At 46.5% G+C, this 23,230-nt stretch overlaps 1 non-coding gene across 1 annotated transcript; it reads left to right on the top strand.

Annotated features, from left to right (window-relative positions):
• The first annotated feature begins 6,310 nt into the window (after positions 1-6,310).
• Trnas-cga (transfer RNA serine (anticodon CGA)) lies at positions 6,311-6,385 on the top strand. Its single transcript has one exon. It is a non-coding gene; the product is annotated as a tRNA-Ser (tRNA).
• Positions 6,386-23,230: the final 16,845 nt, after the last annotated feature.

The following is a 23,230-nucleotide window of genomic DNA, read 5'->3' on the forward strand; positions in this document are numbered from 1 at the left end:
ACCAGTCCAGCATTTGCCTAAAGCGATTTTGGAAAATCACAGAAAACCTAAAATGAGGATAGCCAGAGGAAGATTTGGACCGTTCTCCACCTAAATGCGAATCCAAGGACCCAATTCTGTATCATTCATACCAATCGGTGCAGCAGGTAAGCCTCAGTACTGACGTCATTTTCGGTTCATTATCAGAAGTTGCTATTCTGTAAGCTTCTGAGACATGTTACCGATAGGTACTCCCATCGATTTTTCGTCAACTGTGCCGAGAGGTTTTAGGTTTCGGTACAGCCCACTTGTTCGGTTCTGTGTGGTTTATTTCCACCTAGAATTTGTTATTTTCGAAGGTTTTAGCTTCGAATGTAGTGATTGTGTTACTGAGGAATCACCAGGACGCATCTGGGTGGAAAGTGAGTTCATAATAGACTCTTTTCCTTTGTCAGATATTTGGTTTATATTGTTGTTACTGTGAATGATTATGACATCAAGAAAATAGTTTGGTCAATATTCTCACAAAATATCAGTTATTTTTACATAATTCAGAATTTGTAAAATAATTAAATTTCAGAAGTTCGGCTCTGCTTACATATAGGTATGTCACGTGAGTGTTAGCTGAAATTACTAGTGACTTCGCGTACTTTTTTCCGCAAATGGTTTACTTATTAACTATCGAAACGCATTTAAATCTTTTAAGTAACAATGAAAAGGAATTTTGTGAAGCATGACAGACAAAACCTTCCAAAATTTCATGCATTTATAGCTTGCGCCCGCATCATTTGGCAGTGAAGTAGCCTGCGTCACTCTCGTCTGAAATTATGCATCTCTCTCGAGTGAATTACTCGGAATAAAGTGCTGAAAGCATGTGCGTTGTAGTAGCCAAGCGGGTAAGGCAACAAACTGCAATGTCAAAGGTCACGGACGACTTTCGGCTGTGACACCGTGGGGACGGGCTAGGCGCGCCGAGCAGCGCTCCGCAGTCGTTGTCGTTCACTCGCTAACGCGCGGTCGTGCGTCGTTGTTTTGACTTATAGACCGGTACCGACCCACCATGGCGTTATCATATCGACTAACGATCAAAGCATGGTACACGAGACCGAAGGCCGAATACTTTCTTCGAGACGTCATGCACATAGAACCGCAAGAAATGATAGGCATCCATTTATTTATTGTATCCAGCGCAGTGTACCTCAAACTGATTGACGGAGCAGCCTGTGACAGACTCCTCCAACGATCTAGATACGGCTTCCGCTTCTGCCACGCAGACGGTAATGTGAGCGTAGTAGCAGTTGACCATGCTGGATTGGGGGTGCGTAACGCGCGCGTCTTTGAACTACAATTCGAAGTTCCCGCCAACATTGGCGTTGACGCGCTGCGGCCATATGGCAGTTTTGAGTCACACAGAGGAGAAGTGGAATACAATCGAAACGTATCCTGTCCTTAACAGGGTACGACAAGTGCATGTAGAACTTAAGAAGCACGTTGGCCGCTGCCGCACAAATGTTATATGTGATGGCCAACCTAGGACCTGCTCAGGCTGAGGTCAGGAGGGCCATGTTAGAACTGAGGCCTGCAGCGCCGCCTCATTCAGGTGCCCTGCAATGATCTTCCCCAACGATCCACGATGACCTCTCTCCCTCTACTTGTGTGGAGGCGGCACGACATGACGTGAGGGATGATCGAAACCTGATACCACCTCAAGCCACTGAAAGCTCCGTTGGAGAGTCGGCACCGATGACGACGACGACGCCACCGCAGCCAAATGGTGCAGAGGTTTCTGCAGCGTCTGCCCATCGCGGCGTCAGGGGCACCCAGCCACTGTCCATGTCTGGATCGGACACAGGGATTCCCGATGACCGAGACCATGTCGAGTCCCACCCTCCAGTGGGTGTCAAGCCTCGGAATCGCAACCAAAGATCACCCAAGCAACACAAGAAGAGACGAATGTCAGATGAAAAATGGGACAGAAATGTGTGACTAATGGAAGACATCATCTCTGTTGCCGCATCTGCAGTTGGAACGGATTCCAGCAGCCTCATTCACCAGAAGGCGCCTGACGACAAGGAACAATCCCCTACACCTGGTGGCCCTGATCACGAGGAGCGTCGCATCAACTCCCAAAATGTGGGCTCCTGAGAACAGCCATCAGTGACCTCCCAATCCTCTCTTGGTGATTGGGCAGACGACGTGGATGCAGATGATGCACAGCACACATCGATACCTCCTCTGCAGCCCATGGCTGACATAGAGTCCAGAGGGCCCTGTCAGTCAGGGGATCATATGGCACAGTAATGCACATCATGCAGCCGGATGGCTGTGTGGATTACGAGCTCACAGTGGGCTTCCACCCGTACATTGCCTCCACCATTTGATATGTCTTAGTCATACCATGAGAGAACAGTCAGTCTTACACGACATTATAAGAGCGGCAGATTTGGACATTTCCCTTCTCCAGGAGGTCCGTCCCGACCTGCGTTTAGGCCTATGTGACTACACAACTTACAGCCTACCATCTGATGGAGTAGGAGGAACGGCCATCCTTCTCCGAGATAACATGGAAGCGACGGACGTAACGTACTTGCCGAACTTGCTAGGCATCGCTCTCACGCTTGGCGCAGTCCACCTTGTTAACGTCTACGATCCCTCCGGTTCTTCACACCTTGGTGACTACACAACTTACAGCCTACCATCTGATGGAGTAGGAGGAACGGCCATCCTTCTCCGAGATAACATGGAAGCGACGGACGTAACATACTTGCCGAACTTGCTAGGCATCGCTCTCACGCTTGGCGCAGTCCACCTCGTTAACGTCTACGCTCCCTCCGGTTCTTCACACGGTGGTGACACTCACGTCTTTTATTCGGAGGTGGTCGCCCCAATTTTCCAAGGAAATATGGACCATTACATAGTGGGCGGTGATTTTAGCAGTGTTCTGCGGCCTTAGAACCTGATACCGCGTTACGTCCCACGCCCGAGTCTACAAGCACTGGTATGTGACCTCGCGCTCCACGACACATGGCTCTTACATCATGGGAACCAGTGCGGATATACGCATCTTACCGTCCACTCTGCCGATTATATGTCTCGCGTGGCCTCCGCACAGTGAACCGTGGTGCAGAACACTGGCCGACGGTCTTCACGGCTCATCGCGCGTATATCTGAACTATCACCTTACGCGGACAACTTACCAGGTGCAGCAGAGGCCCATGGACGCTAAACGTCACCCTCCTTCGCGAGGAAGCGTGTCGGCAAGCAGTTACTGACACGTGGCGTCGCTGCTTTAGGAGCCTGCCCATGTACACTTCTACGTTGCTGTGGTGGCTGGGATGGTCAAACCTGCACTCCAAAAGACCCTGATGGCCTATGGACGTGACATATCTAACTGGCAAAGGATGACATCGGAATTTTACTAAATAGCGTTACGAGAGCTGGCGACGCAATCGCCGTCTCCCGAACGTCAGATGTCCGTACGATGCATGAAATCTCGTCTACTTCGCATCAGGGCAGAGCAGCCGAGCGCGAGTGCAAGACTGCATCCCCAACGTAAAGGCGTCAGTCTATCACATTGAGCGCGAGAGGCGCCACCGCAAACGTGAGCTCCTCCTGCCGATAAACGAGGAGGCAGGCGGCCCCGCAGTGACGCAAATGGACATAGCGCACACGTTCGCCCCACACTAAGGGACCTTGTATATGGACGATCTGCGAAACGTATGTAATTATGACGAGCTGTTGCACGGTTTTCCCGCGCCTAGGGATATGGTACCCGATACAATGTTGCCCATCACATCCGACGAGCTGACATCGGTCTTGGCATTTGGAGCACTGAAAAAATCGCCAGGGCCGGACGGTTTACCCCTGGAATTCTACAGCACTTTTTATGACCTTACGGGCGACAAGTGGCTCCAAATGGTTCAAGAACTGGTCCACCCCGATTTCACTGTCACCACAGAATTCACAGACGGCATCTTGATCCCAGTACCGAAACCGAATGGTGGTTGTAGGTGGCAGGACTTTCGCTCACTCACACTCCTCAACAACGACTACAAGACCTTCGCCCGCATCCTCCGCGCGCGTCTCCACTCTGCTATTGGGAAGCCATCCACACCGATCAGACATGTTTAGGTGATGTCAGGAACATTCATACAGCGTTAGGTGCATACCGAGACGTAATTGCTTTGACGACGGCCTGCAAAATACGAGGCGCCCTTGTCACCGTCGATTTTGACCACGCATTCGACCGAGTACACCACGGCTCCTTACGTGCAGTTTTGGAATTTATGGGCCTCTCTCCAGAGTCTGCACAAGCGGTCCTTCGTCTGATCCACGGAGCGCGTTCCCGCATGATAGTGAACGGTTACCAGTCTGGCCACATTGCCCCTTGTCGGGTATATTATTTGCGGCAGCGCTTGAACCAGCTTTGCTCGGTCCACAGAGGCGATTAGCAGGAATTTGCATACGGGACGTGACCATTCGTTGTGGTGCATTCGCCGATGATGTGGTGTTCCTGGCCAGGAAGAAATGCACATGGCACTTCAGTGGCTACGCCAGCACAGGACGCTTGCTGGGAGCGTCATCAACGCGAAAAAGATAAAATACGTGGATGTCGGTGGAGGCTTTCCCAAGCAACGGTTTCGCTCTTTGACAAGGTGCCCGTACTCAAATGTTTAGGAGTGCAGTTCTATAGCACTATTCGCCGAACCAGTGCTCTGACACGTGCAGCAAATTGCGTCTAATGGACATGCGCCTACGAAGAGTTTATGCCAACATCTACCTTGTCTCCAAACTGGACTACATTTTGTGCACGTCCTTCCCTTGACGGTTACGGTGGCCGACATATTTCAGACAGCATATGGATATTTCGTGAACACCACCTTGACACCGTCACAGCGGGCTGGTGGTATCGATTTAATTTATTTCTATAACCGTGCACTGTCACTTTATCTCAACATGAGCCTCTGCCCACGCCAGTCTGACGGGCACCCTGATAGCTCAAGTGGCATCTCACTCTCTGCATACCCCGGTTTTTGTAGGACACTTTTCACCGGCACTCAACCACATAAAAAAGTTGTTTATTGAGTTCTGCATAGACTGAACGTACTCCATTGAATTCTAAAGCAACTAAGGAATGACAGAAAACAGATTCCGCTTCAGGTTGAAGTGCACATGCACAGATCTGAGGCAGATCTCGTTTGATTTGTTGGCACAGGGAGGACTGGCAACAGCGTCTTGGTTCGCTAGAACCGTTCAGTATCGCTTCCGAATTGCTTATAGAACAATGTTGGGACTCTCCTTCGAAAACAAGATCGTTCGGTGAGCTCATGTACAGAAAGACCCACAAAATGCAGAAAGATACGGAATAGGGTCTCAGTGTGCGTCACCCCACTCGAAACGCATAGTAAAGATGGTGTCTAAAATAGAGCCATGCACCTGTGTGTCCTTTCTGCATGCCCAGAAAGCGCCTGTGGTGTGCGGATACTTTTCGCGAAGTTGCCGAAGATTACCGATGCTAATGACAGCAATGTGAGTGCGTATTTACCGGTCATGTGGCTGGGGCCCTATTCTGTATCCTTCACACCGATCGGTGCAGCAGGCTAGCCTTGGTAGCGACGCGATTTTCGGTTCTTTATCCGAAGTTCCTATTCAATAAGCTTCTGAGACCTGTTACCGATCGGTCCTCTTGACGAATTTTCGACAACTGTACTGAGAGGTTTTGGATTTCGGCGAGACGCTCTTGTTCAGTTCGGTGTGGTTTATATACAACTATAATTTGCTATTTTAAACATATTGAGCGGTTTTAGCTTCGGATTTAGTGATCGTATTACTGGAGAATCACCAGGATGCCTCCAGGTGGAAAGTGAGTTCATAATAGACTATTTTCCTTTGTTAAAAATATGGTTTGTACTGTTTTTACTGTGCATGATTGTAACATAAAAAATATATAATATATATAATAATATTCTCACAAAATACATGCTATCTTCCAAAATGAGATTTTCACTCTGCAGCGGAGTGTGCGCTGATATGAAACTTCCTGGCAGATTAAAATTGCGTGCCCGACCGAGACTCGAACTCGTGACCTTTGCCTTTCGCGGGCAAGTGCTCTACCAACTGAGCTACCGAAGCACGACTCACGCCCGGTACTCACAGCTTTACTTCTGCCAGTATCTCGTCTCCTACCTTCCAAACTTTACAGAAGCTCTCCTGCGATCGGTGCAGCAGGCTAGCCTTGGTAGCGACGCGATTTTCGGTTCTTCTGTAAAGTTTGGAAGGTAGGAGACGAGATACTGGCAGAAGTAAAGCTGTGAGCACCGGGCGTAAGTCGTGCTTCGGTAGCTCAGTTGGTAGAGCACTTGCCCCCGAAAGGCAAAGGTCCCGAGTTCGAGTCTCGGTCGGGCACACAGTTTTAATCTGCCAGGAAGTTTCACATGCTATCTTAACGTAAGTGTTTAAAAAATTATTAATTGCAAAAGGTCGGCTCTGCTAAGATACAGGTATATCACATGGGTGTTAGCTGAAATTACTAGTGACTTTTCATACTTTTTTCCGCTAATGGATTATTTATTAATTATCAAAATGCGTTGAAAACTTTTAAGTAACAATGGAAGGAATTTTATGATGCCTGATAGAGGTAACCTTCCATAATTTCATGCATTTACAGCTTACGCCCGCATCATTCGGCACTGAAGTAGCCTCCATCTCCCTCTTGTGAATTACGCAGAATAAAGGGCTGAACGCATGTGAGCTGTAACAGCGAAGTTGGTAAGCCAATGAATTCTCCTATCAAAGGCTGTAGGTTTGAATACCGCTTAGTAGGAAATTTTTTTTTTTTTTTGCTTTTCATGTTTGCAACACATTTTTTAGACTTCGTTAACGATCAAATGTATGTATTTTTCTGAAATATACGTCATTATTTACAGATAAGAGTGCTCTTTCTCAGTAATGAGTACCTTTCATTTCATGACTTCCGTATGTTTAAGAAATGAAAGATGAAATTGTTGTGCAGGAAACAACTGACAGTGGAATTTATACTTTTTTGTGTCACAATTAATTCACCATTTTCTTCTGAATAACTAGCGATTTCCGAGAGTGTGGTCAGACAAGGATCTAAGAGAAATAACTTAAATTACTGCGAATGAAACTAGCAGCAATCGGCTTTATACTCTAGCTTGTCACAAGTGTTTATCTGCGATCGAATCCTTAACAACTGTAGACAGAGATAAAAGATTCCCTCCACAATATTTTCAGACTATACGACCATATATGAAACATTTTGATTCATCAGATGCATGTTATAAAATACAACGAACTTCTATAGCTGCACTCACCACACGCTCTCGAAAAGGCGTCTTTTTACATTTGTTTTTATGAACCAAATCGTTGATGTATCATACAGGGAAGCTGCCTACATCATCATTTGGCTCTCTAGGAGCGAGTCACAACCACGTTCTATGCATCTTCTTATTCTTTGACACTCTCTTAAACAATTTTTCGGTTTTGTGCAGATGTGTTCCGTCTATGCAACTAATTGAAGGCAGTTTGTTTATTGCCAAGAATAAAAGAAATGAAACATGTATGGCAATAAACAATCTGCTTCAATTAGTTTCATGGACGGAACATACCTCCATGAATTTTGAAGCAACTAAGGAGCGACGGAAAATAGAAAAAATAACGAATTTTTTGGGTGTTTCTACAGATGTATTTGTACAATGCAGTACTACTCTCCATTCCCAACTCATATTCCAAAAGATACATTCCAAAACAAGATGTCTATGTGACTGAGAATAAAATGACATAATGTGACATTTATGATAGTTTCCAGAACACAGTCAACGTTCTATCATTATCAAGCATTCATGGATGCATGTGGGCAGCGAAATTTGAACAGTATTATGTACTCTAACCACACCCTTCGATACTGTGAAGAATAGCATGCCTGTGTCAGCTATTTGCCGCTTCGAGTTTGTGCCGCTGTGGGGCTGCAGTGCGCATGCGCGGTTAGGAGACAGATTCCTTTTGAGTGGTTGGCGCGAGGAGAACTGACAACAGCGTTTCGGCTCGCTAGGACCGTTCGGCACCGCTTCCGAAATGCTTACAGAATGATGTTGGGGCTTCGAAAACAAGATTGCTCGGTGCTCTCGCGTACCGAATCGATCGGCAAAATGGCGGAAAGATACAACAGAATAGGGTCCCTGGTGCAGCCGTTGAAGGGTTTGTCTGCAGCCAAGCGGATTTCACGCTCCTGCCCTCACTAGGAAATAGATTGCAAATCTGCAGTGTTCACATGTGCGATGTGCTTCACTTAGCACCAGACTTGGGCGACATTGATGTCAATGACGAATAATGGTATTCATATAAATTACTATTCGTTATTCATAAATAAAAACTTTTATTCCAAACATTATTCACTTACACAAAAAAAAAACACTTAATTGTCATCTGTGAATAAAGAGTTAGGAACAATAAATAAATATAAAATCGTATTCCATTTATTGCTGCAATTCTTTATCAGACATTTAACAAATGTACTTCTTGTTTCTTTTAAGTTAGCGTTCGGAACAACTCTTCTTCGAAACGTCTAATCACAAACTTTATTTGATGTATGGAGATCTACCATTCTGACACTAAAGAAAATAGTTCTACATACCCAGTGCAGACTCGAATTAGTGTTTAATCATGGCTTCGATGCATGACTTTGGCCTATCTTCTACAGCAAAAATTGATAATTCATAAATTCTGCAGTAGTTTTTGGGAAATAATTCGCTTTGATTTAACTTTAAGTTCACTTCTCAAATCACTTTCTAAACGTTACCTTCTTTTCATGTCATAATGTCATTCGAAATTCGTGACCAAATCTCTTAGACATTTCTTTGGCTATTATATATCTGACGTTTGTTGTTAGCCTACCTTGGTCATCGATAGTAACAGAGTGAACTAATTGTTTTTAAATCGTTGTTAAGACTGTGCTGCAATAATTTCAGTTGGTAGAGAGAGGCGAAAAAGTCTTCCTATCGTCTCTTAACAATTTTAAAGTACTATACACAAGTTGCAAGTAAGTTGCAATATTACGAACTCTTTTATAACCTCGAACCCAGTGTCTGTTCCGAAATTTTTGAATCTTAAAGCTCTACGTCACTGCCTGGACCGATGTCGAATCGAAAAACTGTTTTGCATGGTAATGGTAAACTTATTTAAAGTTAATCCTAAAGCACTTTGGATGACTTTGGACGTTCAGTAGCATTAGGAGACTTTCAATCTAAGGTCCAATGATGTTATTTGTTAGAAACCGCTGAGTTCTTGCTTGGTTCACTGTTTTTGTAGCAGTACAACCACGAATTGCGTAATTGTAAGAAAGAAACACCCATATCTGATAGTGTTAGCAATCTAAGGTAGGTGATGAAGATTGAGAGTTTTTGTCGGCTATATTCTCGTCGTTGACTGCATACGTAGAGTTCTTGCCCCATGTTTGCAGTGGGAGGGGGAGACTTACTGGCAGTTGCAGAGACCCTTGAAGAGAGCCGAGTCGATAGCGTAAGGACTGTAAAGCACTTAGGCAGCCAGGCTGCGTCAGTGAATAAAAAAAAAATGACGGCGCACTGTAGCCCGCGCAGCAGGGCTGCTGTGATTTCGTGGCTCTGCGCTGCCAATTGTAAGCGGGCTATCTCGTAGAGAACGAAGTGGCCGCCTTCAGTCTCTGTGCACTTGTCGAAGCAGCCAAGTTTCATGACGACTTTCGACAGCTTTAGGACGTGGGGAGTTTTCAGTTCTGGAGGGACATAAAATATGTATTCAAATGTTTAGCCATCTCTTTCTGGCACATTATTTTGTAAAACACAGCATGCATTTATTATGCCAATTGTAAATTCTTCTCAAATATCGACTGGGTGATAAAATGTTCGCTGTTGTCCATTTATTTGCCGAAGTGTCGTCGTAGTCGGAGAAAGTCGCTTTTTAAGGGTTATTTTATTGTTTGTTAAACTCCTTCCTCCGTAAGGAAATTTTGGAAATTTGTGGAAGTTCCTATGGGACCAAACTGCAGAAGTTATTGGTCCCTAGGCTTACATACTACTTAATCTAATTTAAACTAACTTAAGCTAAGGACAACACGCAAACACATGCCCCAGGGGGGGGGGGGACTCGGATCCCCGACGAAGGGACCTGCGCTAACCGTGGAAAGGCGTCCCAGACCGCGCGGCTATCGTGCGCTGCTCCTCCGTAGGGACGCATTAAATTTTCAGTCGTACGAAATGCCTTGTCTGTGACAATGACCACAGTATCGGTACTCCCTTGTTTGGTATGGGGCTTTTCTACGGTATTCGTAAATTTTTAATAGTGAGATTTTCATGCAAAATTGGATGCATAAAAACTGATGAGTCACTGTAGTTTCTATATGCTACAACATGCATGTCAGTGAACTTGTAATCCACAGCACCTAAAGAAAAGAAACGATGGAAAAATAATTTTTGTTGCTATAGTAAAGTACGTTTTTATAACAAAAAAAAAGACATAACATATTCCATGTCCATCATGCTCGGCTGATTCGTCATCACTGATCGTCAGCTACATGACTAAATTGGCTCCTCAACTTTGCGGTTGCCCAATGCACTACACCCCAAACTGAGCATTTTTATGTTTCATTTGTTGCGCTGCAAATCAAGTACAGCTGTGCTTAACTTGAAGGATAGATAAGTCCTGTAGTCCTTTACTAGGCATGGTCGTGTGTCCTTGTCTTCCTCCCACCTCTGAGCAGATTTATACAGTCAGTTACAGGGGGGATCTGAAGTTCAACACGTACTCTGAAATACGCTTCACTCGATGTTACCGTCATTGTTATAGGTGAAAGAACTGATAAGGACAGAAAATTTTCAGACGACATGAGCGTCAAACCCTAAGCCTAAGTTATGTAGTCTGGAACTTAAGCCACTGAGCCACAAACGCATATTTCTGGATAAACCATAGACGAGTTATGTATCAAACAGAAACCATACTGAGCCAAGGGAGCAAATGCTAATTCCGTATAAGATGTAAGCAAAAAAATGTGAGATTATGTGTTATTGGCGAATTTGTCTGAATGATCTACTTATTCGTATAATTATTCAGATAGAAATAATATTCGAATAACAGTCGTCTCTCTTAACCTTACACTTCCTTTCTCTCTCTGTTCATATTATCAAATGTAACGAGTCGTCCTAGTTAATTTGCTTGATTTACTCATGGAAGTCTACGTTGTCGCTGGATTGAAGTTTTTTTTATTAATTGTAAGCAAAGTTCACAGTTAGTCTTTTCACACTCCTGAACATAAATCGTTTTACGTTGTTCTATTCAGAATATGACTAAATGCAGTACGATTTTAGCAGCTGATGGAAAGTGACATTAATTTATCAGCTATTATTTCGCAGAAATGTAAAATTCCGCAACTGAAACAATGACCTACAATAATATTTAATATTCGTCTATCACTAAAATTTTTTTACTACTGCAGTAATATTTGGTGAATATCAGCACATACCTTCACCATAGAAACATCGATAATGGACACGTAAAAAGAAATTCTAATTCTAAACGCATTTGAACGCTTTCCAGGCCCATTAATGCCACTAAGTTGTGTCGAAGCTGTATAGGAAGAGTCTGTTTTCTTACACGTGTGGAAAGAGCAGGCGACTGTTGCCCGTTACTCCGTGGGTGAGCGCTTTGTGATACCGAGTCACAGAGTAAACTGTCAGCGGCGCGATTGCACATGTGGGTGCACAGTGAGTGACCTAGACAAATGCTACTCACGAGGAAACTACAGGGAGTCCTCTTGGGAACACGTCTCCAAGACTCACTGCACCATGAGATACCTCCCTTACATCATATTTCAACTGAGGACCGACGACTACGACGACAGCTTATGGCCAAACACGTCACGCCAGAGGCACAAACTCTCACCCAACAATTTAAAATAGCCACCGCTTTCGCTGATCACTACCAGAGCAACAACAGCGCTTGGATTGCCGATGAGACAGCAGCTGGTCAGGTCTCATCTTACATCACCCGCACAATCAACGACGGAGAGAATACCCAGCTGATGGAACCGATTACCAGGGGCGAAGTGGAGACTGCCATCGACAAGGGTGCCATTAACAAGTCTCCCAGAATGGAGAGTCTGACTGTAGAGCTCTATCGTGGCTTCTGGACGTTAATGACGAAAAGATGGAGCAGAATGCTTCAAGAGCTTTTCACACTGGGTCTTGTTATCACTCCCAGCTTTGTCATTGGCAACATCATTCCTGTACATAAGGCATGTTGTGATGTGACAGTCACCAGCTACTGGCCTCTTACCTTCTTAATGCGGATTGTAAAACCTTTGCCCGCATTTTGGAGGTGTGCCTTCGTCCCCTACTTCACAGCATCCTTTCACTGCAACAGACGACTCCAGATGGTCGGGTGAGTATGCAGACTGGAACTGGCGACGTGTCGCCTCCGGGCAACTTTGGTTGCCATCGACTTTGACATCCCATACGATAAAGTACGTCACGGTTTCCTATTCTCCGTGATGGCTCGGATGGGCTACCCACAACGTCATAAAGAGTATTTATGACAGCGTTAGCTCCCACATACTAGTTACCGGTCGCTTAACGAGTCCATTTACGATGTGGTGACCTACCTGACAAGACTGTCGATTCTAATATACACCATCGCTCTGGAACACCTCACTGAGAACCTCAAATATAAGATCACGGGAGTTATTCTACGACAGCATTGTCAAGCATATGGCAAAGATCTGCTCCACCTGGTTTGCTGAGGAGCGGTAATACGACAGACCACTGAAGAAGTTGTGATATAAGGCGCAGAGCCAGTCAGCTCAATCAATGTAAATAAATATGAAGATGGTATTTGTTCTTTCGAACATGTCCGAAAATGTGTGCCCCTACCGGGACTCGAACCCAGGATCTCCTGCTTGCATGGCAGATGCCCTATCCATCTGAGCTACTGATGGCACAAGGATAGAGTGACCACAGGGACTTATCCCTCGCACGTTCCCCGTAAGACCCACATTCTCAACTTAATGTCCACACACTACATTCTTAATGCTGCTGCCCATTACATTCATTACTCGCGGCAATCTTACCGAGTCCGGTAAGAGTTCGGTCAATACGTGTGCATCAAGCACAGGAGAAGGTCAATAGCCGGTTAGCCTTAACTACATGAAGATGGTATCTGTTCTTTCAGACATGTCCGAATACCATTGGTGACCATGCAGTGCTCTAGAATGAAATGATAATTAAATCAAGACCCTACGCTGCCGAATGTGAACAAATATGCGGCCCTGATCAATAGGATACAGCCTCTCAGATGCTGACCTAGCACCCTTCCTAAGGTTGCATACGATCAAGTACCTGGACACTGCGTTTACCTCAATACATCAAACACAACCGCCATTAATTTTCGGCCCGCTTCACAGAGTGATCCCAGATCTTCAACATTCCATTCTGCCTCTTCGACCTTTTTCAGTGGGTGGTCTTCCTCAGTCGTCATGTTGCTTCGAAACTGGTGCATGTTACACCGAATCCTTTCTGCACACCATTGTACTTTGTCTGCAAGCGTCCTTCGGTTACTATCTGATGGTGGAAACAACCTTTAAGGCCCGGTGTGAAACGTGTGAGGTGTGATGGACGACTTGGTCTATTCAATGTACAGCAAAGGGCGATTCTCTGTATAAGCGAACGATGCAGAAAGATTGGAAAGGACCGGGAGCGTCCATTGGTGGACGTCCTCATATCAGCGTTCAGCCTCCCACCAGTGCCAGTTCGACAGATACATACCTCTTTGACACATAGTGCGTACCCCCCAGGGGGTCCTCAACTCTTCTGTGGATACGTGTGTAGCAAGCATGGGACCCTGAGCTAATGTGGCCCTCCTTCCTTTCTGGGCTGCACACCTTCCTTTTCCGCATCCTTCCCCATCCCCATCCTCCATCTTCGCCCCTCGCTTTCCCCCACCTCGTTCCTTACCTTTCTCCCCCTCTGGGAGAATGGTTTGTGCCTACATCCGGAGACCGACGCTCGACAATGTAAAACAGTCTCTCTTCTTCACTTTCTCTGCTGGCAAGTCTTTGTCCTTCCTTTGTCCTCCTCTTTTCATTACCTCTTCTTTTTACCCTTTTCTCCACTGTGGCGTTTGAGACCTCTCTTCTTTCCTTTGCCTTTCTTTTTTTTCCACTTTCACTTTTTTCCTCGCTGTGCGTGTCTGAAGGCCGAACCACGCATTCCCTTGCATAGCCGGTGACGGGCTAATGCGTAATTCCCCGCCCCGGGTAGACAGGTAGGACACATACGTACCACCTGGTAATGGCCAGGCCCAGGGAGGGGTGACTACCCGAGCTGATACCTTCCGAAAGTGCCGATTGGTCCCTCCATCCGTTTCTCAGGAGGTGTGGCCTAAGGTGTGAACAATCACATAAGGTGGGAGAGCCCTCAGAGAGGGCCCCCACAAGGAAGGAGCGCGCCATCAGAGACACTGGTAATCATGGGGGATACTTCCGCAATGGTTTCCTCATCGTCTACTATGTCTGCTCATAAGCGTAAGTTCAAATGAGTCTCAGCCACAGACAGTTCTTCCATCGTTGCCACAGTTTCTTGTTGTTTCTCTGTCTGACGAAGGTCAACACTTCTCCACGGTCAAACCTTTCATTATTCAGAAACGTGTCGACACAATTGCAGGTCCTGTAAAGACTTGTTCCCGATTACGAAATGGCACCTTGTTAGAAACAGTCAGTGCCCTCCAGGCACAAAAATTGCTGCGTACTTCACTGCTACACACCTTCCCTTTCCAGGTGGAAGCGCACTGCACTTTAAATTCATCATGTGGGGTCGTTTATACACGCTCCCTCGATGGATTGTCCGATGAGGAAATTCAAATGGTTCAAATGGCTCTGAGCACTATGGGACTCAACTGCTGTGGTCATCAGTCCCCTAGAACTTAGAACTACTTAAACCTAACTAACCTAAGGACATCACACACATCCATGCCCGAGGCAGGATTCGAACCTGCGACCGTAGCGGTCGTGCGGTTCCAGACTGTAGCGCCTTTAACCGCACGGCCACTCCGGCCGGCGAGGAAATTCAAAACTACCTGTCTGATCAGGGCGTCACGGCTGTTCATCGAGTCGTGAAAAGGGTTGACAAGAACATCGTTCAAATCCGTACTGTCTTCTTGACATTTGACAGAGTTCAACTCCCATCGAACATAAAAGCGGGCAATGAGATAATTTCCGTTCGCCCTTACATCCCAAACCCTACGCGTTGCTATCGGTGTCAGTGGTTCAGTCATACCAGCCAGTCCTGTTCCAATCCGGCGAAATGCATTACATGTGGCAAGGATGCCCATGAGGGTGCTTGTCCACCTCCATCCCCTCATTGCATCAACTGTATGGGTGACCACGCTGCTTCCTCTAGAGATTGCCCCATTTTTAAAGACGAACGGTTCATTCAGGAAATCCGAGTGAAGGAAAAGGTGTCGACCTTCGCTGCTCAAAAGTTATTCGCCAGTAGAAAGCCCACTGTGCCTCATACAGGTAAATACAGCACCGTCCTTGCCTCTCCTCGGCCAACAAAGGAGGCAGCCACTCAGACTTGTGATCTCACCTTTAGTGCCATGGTCGTCAGATCGGCCAGCGCAAAGATCGCCTGTTCAACCTCCCCAATCTCACCTCCTCACTCTATGGCTCACCCTTCATCGGGTTCTGCTAAATCTCGAGCCCCAAATTCAGACACCCAGACATCCAGAAAGGAGCCTACTCGTGAAGATTTTTTACGTACCCCCAATTTCACAACCATCGGTTCCTCCTCCATCTCAACGTTCTGATTCCAAAAAGGCTAATAAGAAACCCAGTTCCTCTCCTTTCTGCCATGGCGTGTCTCATCTACAGCACCGACTGGCGGTAACTGCTCTCAGCCAACTTCTATGTCGCCGAGGCGCACTGCTGGTGACCGATCAACCGGCCGATCGCTGATGGCAGGAGCTGCTCCCGAGCAGTCTATCGATCATGATCTTATGCCTTCAGCTGAATGCCGTTCCACGCTGTCGGTCGCAAGCTCTGAGCAGTCGTTGAGTTGAGGGCAACCTTGGTCACATTCTTCCATTTTATGCCCACCCTGTGTCCATTATCCACTGGAATATCGGCGGCATTCGAGCAAATCGGGATGAATTATCGATCCTCTTACGATCCTACCAGCCGGTCATCTTCTGTCTTCAGGAAACATAGCTGCGTCCCCACGACCGCTTTGTTTTCCCCCATTTTCAGTCAGTCCGATTTGATCTCCCCTCTGTAGAAGGCACTCCAGCACATGGAGGACTCATGATCTTTCTCCATCATACTCGCCATTATCACCAAATCCCCTTAAACACTTCCTTCGAAGCTGTTGCTGTCCGTCTTTCCCACCTGGATACACCTTCTCTCTTTGTACTGTCTACGCTCCATCGTCCACACCAATGGCACGAGCTGATCTCCTTCATCTTCTTGGTCAGCTTCCGCCCCCCCCCCCCCTATTTGCTGTTTGGGGACTTCAATGCCCACCACCCGCTTTGGGGATCTACGCATCCTTGTCCTCGCGGCTCATTATTGGTAGACGTCTTCCACCAAGCGGATCTTGTTTGCTTCAAGACTGGGGACCCTACGTTTTTGTCTGCCTCCACGACAAATTTCTCTCATATATTCAGTAACTGTTCTCGAATGAACAGAATACTGTTGATGACCGTGCAGCTTTTCCCTGGAATAAATGATTAACTGAAACCCTCAGCTGCCGACAGGTGTTGCTGATGTACCTCGATGTGGACAGCTGATAATGTGTGCCGCGACCGGGACACGAACTCGGGATCTCCTGCTTACATAGCAGACGCTCTATCCATCTGAGCCACCGAGGCGCGACAACAGGGACTTATCCCTTGCACGCTTCCCGTGAGACTCACATTCCCAACTGTCCACAATTCCCGGTCGGGGCACGCATTTTCAGCTGTCCACATCGAGATATATCAACAACACCAGTCCGCAGCTGAGGGTTTCAGTTTGTCATCACCTAAATTTCTCTCATTTGGACCTTTCGGTCGGTACTGTTCCGCTAGCTCGGCGCGTCGAATGGTTCGCTCTTGCTGATAAACACTCGAGTGACCACTTTCCATGTGTCCTTAGATTGCAGCCACAACTGCCATACATGCGCCCGAGACGCTGGAAGTTTGCCCAAGTCGATTGGACACTTTTTTCGTCTCTAGCGGCACTCGATGACCGTCAGTTTCCTAGCGTCGGCGATGAGGTCACTCATATTACAGAAGTTATTCTTACAGCCGCGGAACGTTCAATACCTCGCGCCTCCGAATTGCCCCGGCGCCCCCCGGTTCATTGGTGGAACGAGGCGTGCCGTGACGCAATACGTGAGTGGCTACGTGCTCTTCGCTTTTTCAGACACCATCCTACTTTGGCCAACTGTATCCGCTATAAGCAGTTCCGTGCGCGATGCCGTCGCGTCATCCGCGATAGCAAGAAGGCAAGCTGGGACTTCTTTACTAGCTCATTTAACACCTTCGCTCCCTCCTCGGAAGTTTGGAGTCTGATTCGGCGGTTATCTGGAACGCCTAGTTTCTCCCCGGTCTCTGGGCTCACTGTCGCACATGATAAATTAGTGGACCCCGTCGCAATTTCTAACTCATTGGGTCAACACTTTGCTGAGATTTCGAGCTCTTCAAATTATCCGCCAGCGTTTCTCCCGAAGAAACGTGCAGCGGAAGTGCAACCTCTTGCTTTCTACTCTCAAAGTCGCGAAAGCTACAATACTGTTTTCTCCATGCGGGAACTCCAACATGCGCTCTCTTCTTCTCGCTCTTCCGCCCCAGGACCGGATGGTACCCACATACAAATGTTGCTGCATTTATCATACCACAGTCTGCGTTACCTCCTTCGCTTCTATAATCGAATTTGGACCGACAGTGCTTTTCCGAGACGATGGCGGGAAGCTATCGTCGTTGCTGTTCCGAAACTTGGAAAGGACAAACATCTCCCCTCTAACTATCGCCCCATTTATCTCACGAATAGTGTATGTAAGGTTTTGGAGCGTATGGTGAATTGCCGTTTAGCCTGGTGGCTGGAGTCCCACAGTCTTTTAACACCTGCCCAATGCGGTTTCCAAAAGCATCGTTCTGCAGTTGACCATCTTGTTGCTCTCTCCACTTATATCATGAACAATTTTCTCCGGAAACGCCAAACAGTAGCGATATTTTTTGATCCGGAGACAGCATACGATACCTGTTGGAGGACAGGCATCCTCCGTACACTGTTTTCTTGGGGTTTTCGAGGTCGGCTGCCCCTTTTTCTTCGTGAATTTATGGCAGAGCGCACATTTAAAGTACGGGTGAACACTACTCTCTCCCGTACCTTCTCCCAAGAAAACGGGGTACCCCAGGGCTCCGTGCTAATTGTTGTACTGTTTGCCATTGCCATAAATCCAATTATGGAGTGTCTCCTTCCTGATGTCTCGGGCTCCCTCTTTGTGGACGATTTTGCGATCTACTACAGCTCTCAACGGACCAGCCTTCTTCAACGATGTCTTCAAGGATGTCTCGATCGCCTGCACTCTTGGAGCATCGAAAACGGCTTCCGCTTTTCTCCCAGTAAGACCATTTGTGTTACTTTTTGGCGTCGTACGGAGTTTCTTCCGCCTTCCTTACATCTAGGCCCTTTCAACCTTCCGTTCGCAGACGTCGCTATATTCTTGGGTCTTACGTTTGACAGAAAACTGTGCTGGTCCTCCCACGTTTCCTATCTTTCGGCTCGCTGTCTGTGATCCCTCAACACCGTCCGTGTCCTGAATGGCACCTTCTGGGGAGCGGACAGTGGTCCTTCTCCGCCTCTATCGCGCTTAAGTGCTCTAGAAATTGGACTATGGCAGCACAGTTTACTCCCCTGCTCGACCGTCTATTCTTCGGCGTCTCGACTCTATCCACCACCGTGGATTACGTTTAGTTTCTGGTGCTTTTTACACCAACCCTCTGGAAAGCCTTTATGCTGAGACTGCTGAACCTCCTCTGTCCAATCGGCGAGCAGTCCTTCTGAGTCGTTATGCTAGTCATCTGTCTTCCATGCCTGCAAATCCGGCTCATGACATTTTTTTCGACGTCTCCTTGGATTTAGGGTATGCTGGCCGCCCTTCTTCCCTACTACCACCGGAGTGCGCTTCCGTCAACTGCTACATTCTCTTTCGTTCTAGTTTCTTGACAACTTGGGGTACAGCACCGCCTTGGTTCCGGCCCCGGACCTGCCTGCTCCGTGACCTTTGTCAGTTTCCTAAGGATGGTACCCCTTCTCTTGTTTATCGTCGGGCATTTTCTGCTCTATGTGCACAAATGAAGGAAGCCACATTTATTTACACTGATGGCTCAAAAACATCGTTTGGTGTAGGGAGTGCCTATATTGTTGGCGACACCCCAAATCAATTTCGGCTTACCGACCAGTGTTCGGTTTATACTGCGGAGCTTTATGCTGTTCTCCAGGCTGTCCAATACATCCGTCGCCATCAGCGGATACAGTATGTTATCTGTTCAGATTCTCTCAGCTCTCTCCTCAGTCTCCAAGCTCTTTACCCTGTCCACCCTCTGGTCCACCGGATTCAGGACTGTCTGCGCTTGCTCCACCTGGGGGGCATCTCGGTGGCGTTCCTCTGGCTCCCGGGACACGTTGGTATATGTGGAAATGAGGCGGCCGATATAGCGGCCAAGGCTGCAGTCTCTCTTCTTGGGCCAGCTGTTCAATCGATTCCCTTCGCCGATCTACGGAGCGTTTTGTCGTCGTGTTGTTCTTTCATGGCACGCACATTGGTCGACACTTCCCCATAATAAATTGCGGGCCGTGAAAGCTCTTCCTTGTGCTTGGACCTCTTCCTCCCGAACGCGTCGTCAGGAGGAGGTAATTTTAACTAGACTCCGGATAGGGCACTGTCTTTTTAGCCATCGACATCTTTTAAGCGGCGATCCTCCCCCACTCTGTCCCCACTGCTCTCAATTGTGGACGGTGAGACACCTTTTACTTGATTGCCCCTATTTTACTCCATTACGCGCCCGTTTACAGCTGTCGCCTGATATATCTTCCATTTTAGCAGATGATCAGCCGATCGTGTTCTCGAGTTCTATAGTGCCACTGAGATGACGTCAGTCATTTGAAGCTCTTTTTGGGGACAAACAACCCCCCGTCTATAGTGGTTTCTTAAGCTTTCCTTCTGTTTTTGGTTTCCCCACTTTTTTGAGTTTTGCTCCCATTGCTGCTGGTTTCCAGTTTCGTTTTTTTAGCTTTTCGTAAGTCACAGACCGGGCGCTAATGACCGTAGCAGTTTTGCGCCCTAGAGCCATAACAAAAAAAACCATAGTGCGTACTTTATTGTGACCCGCACTCCGGACCACGCATCCTCATAAGGCCAAGGACATCTACCTCACCCTGCTATGGCGAGTGTCACGCAATTTCATCGAACGGAAGTAGCCTGCGGTCCGTTGGTCAAATGTATGGCACTCTATCCACCAAGTTTACCTCCCCACATACGTTAAGGCATCATGGTACTTGATTAACATGGCAAAATTGCAACACAACAGAAGTTACGTGCGTTTCGGTTAACCGACATCCCGCTGTGTGCCGCCCGCCAACATCTCGACAAAGACATCAAGCCGCAAGATGTTCCCCTGCTTTCTCCGCATTTCTCCTACCACCACTGAACCTATGACACATCTTTCCCGAGAACATATACTTCCCTGACGCCAAATCCAAGGGCATTAACTGTTCTTCGCTATTGTTCAACTTTTATTTTCGCTAATCAAATAAAAAATGGCTTTCATCCTAGATTAATAAACAAAACGTCCTTGGTCCCGCGTTAGATCCTCATCACTGCTTAAATTTTGAATAAAAATCATCAGCAATGGCAACCAAAGACCTACTGCCTCGTTCTACCAACGGCCATGTCAAAGATGGCGGAGGAAGCGGACTGAGGTTGAAAGCAATCTCTTGCAGTTGGGATGGGAAACTGCCCCTCAGAGGGGGAATAATCAGGAATGATGAACGGCACGAGGATCCAGAAGGCAATGGAAACCATTGCATTAATTATGTGTATCCACAGGACCTGTGGCCTGTAACTGAAAAAGAGTCATGATGATCTCTCTATTTGTAGAAGGTTCTGGGCTAGACCCCCGATCAGATCTCTGGGAGGGAACTTCCAAAGGGGAAGTGACAATCAGATTGAATAACCAACGAAAGGATAACAGAATCGGGGTGTGGGATGTCAGTAGTTTGAACGTGGTGGGGAATCTAGAAAATCTGAAAATTGAAATGGTAAGGCTTAACAGTTAAATGAAAGCCAAGAATTTCTGGTCAGACAAGTATAGGATAATATTAACAGCAGCGGAAAATGGAATAATCTGAGTTAGATTCGCTACGAATAGAATTGTAGGACATTGAGACAGTTACTGTGAACATGTTACTGTAAAAATGCCGACTTCGCAAGTAGAAAATGAAGAGCTAGGGAAAGTACACTAGGATACTGAAAGGATAACTCAGTATGTAAAGGGAAATAAAGGTTGTAGTGAATAAAGTAGAAGATAGCGTTAAGGGATGATATGTGGTTGACAGTGGGAACGAGAGAGGACCAAGACTACTTGAATTCTGCAATAAATATCAGTTGGTAATAACGAATACTCTGTTCAAGAATCACAACAGGAGGAGGAATATTTAGAAGAGACCAGGAGACACGGGGAAATTCCAGTTAGATTACATCGTGGTCAGGCAGTGATTTCGAAACCAGATAGTGGACTGTAACGGGTACCCAGGAGCAGATACAGATTCAGTTCAGAATTCAGTAATGATGAGGAGTAAGCTGAAGTTAGTCAGGAAGAACAATCCGCAAAAAAGAGGGATACGGAAGACTAAGCAATGAAGAGATATGCTGGAAGTTCTGTGAGGCTACAGATACTGCGACAATGAGTAGCTCAGTACGCGCTTAAAATGAAGAGGAATGGAAAGCACAGAAATTGGGTAGAAAAACGTAGATACAAGGAATGTAACAGCGAAGGAATCATGGGTAACAGAAGAAATACTGCAGTCGATCTACGAAAGAAGGAAGTACAAAAATGATCAAGTTAATTTAGGAATACAGAAATACAAGTCCCTTAGGAGCGAAATAAACAGGAAGTGCAGGGAAGGTATGGCGAAATGACTCCATGAAAAATGTGAAGAAATCGAAAAAGAAGTGACTGTCGGAAGGACAGACTCAGCACACAGAAATGTCAAAACAGCCGGCCGGAGTTGATGAGCGGTTCTAGGTGCTACACTCTGAAACCGCGCAGGTTCGAATCCTGCCTCGGGCATGGATGTGTGTGATGTCCTTAGGATAGTTCGGTTTAAGTAGTTCTAAGTTCTAGGCGACTGATGACCTCAGAAGTTAAGTCCCATAGTGCTCAGAGCCATTTGAACCATTTTCTCAAAACAACCTTCGGTGAAGTTAAAAACAAGCGCGGTAACTTTTAGAGTAAAACGGGAATTCCACTGTTAAGGCAATACTGAGCCTACGACTTATCTTAGAAAATAGATTAAGGAAAGGCAAACCTACGTTTCTCGCATTTGTAGACTTAGAGAAAGCTTTAGACAGTGTTGACTGGAATACAATAATTCTGAAGGTGGCAGGGGTAAAATAGAGGGAGCGAAAGGCTATTTACAATTTGTACAGAAACCAGATGGGAGTTATAAGAGTCGAGGGGCATGAAAGGGAAGCAGTGGTTGGAAAGGGAGTGAGACAGGGTTGTAGCCCATCGCCGATGTTATTCAATCTGTATATTGAGCAAGCGATAAAGGAAACAAAAAAAATGCGGAGTAGGAATTAATATCCATGGAGAAGAAATAAAAACTTTGAGGTTTTTCCGATGACATTGTAATTCTGTGAGAGACAGCAAAGGACCTGGAAGAGAAGTTGAGCGGAATGGACAGTGTCTTAAAAGGAGTATATAAGATGAACGTCAACAAAAGCAAAACGCGGATAATGGACTGTTGTCGAATTAAATCGGGTGATGCTGCGGGAATTAGATTAGGAAATGAGACACTTAAAGTAGTAAATGAGTTTTGCTATTTGGGGAGCAAAATAACTGATGATGGTCGAAGTAGAGAGGATATAAAACGAAGCAGAAGGGATGTATAACAGTCCATCGGAATTGCTAAAGTCGTTGGGGATGTGATAATAAAACGACT

The sequence above is a fragment of the Schistocerca serialis genome, chromosome 1 (assembly GCF_023864345.2).
Source record: "Schistocerca serialis cubense isolate TAMUIC-IGC-003099 chromosome 1, iqSchSeri2.2, whole genome shotgun sequence".
Taxonomy (NCBI): Eukaryota; Metazoa; Arthropoda; class Insecta; order Orthoptera; family Acrididae; genus Schistocerca; species Schistocerca serialis.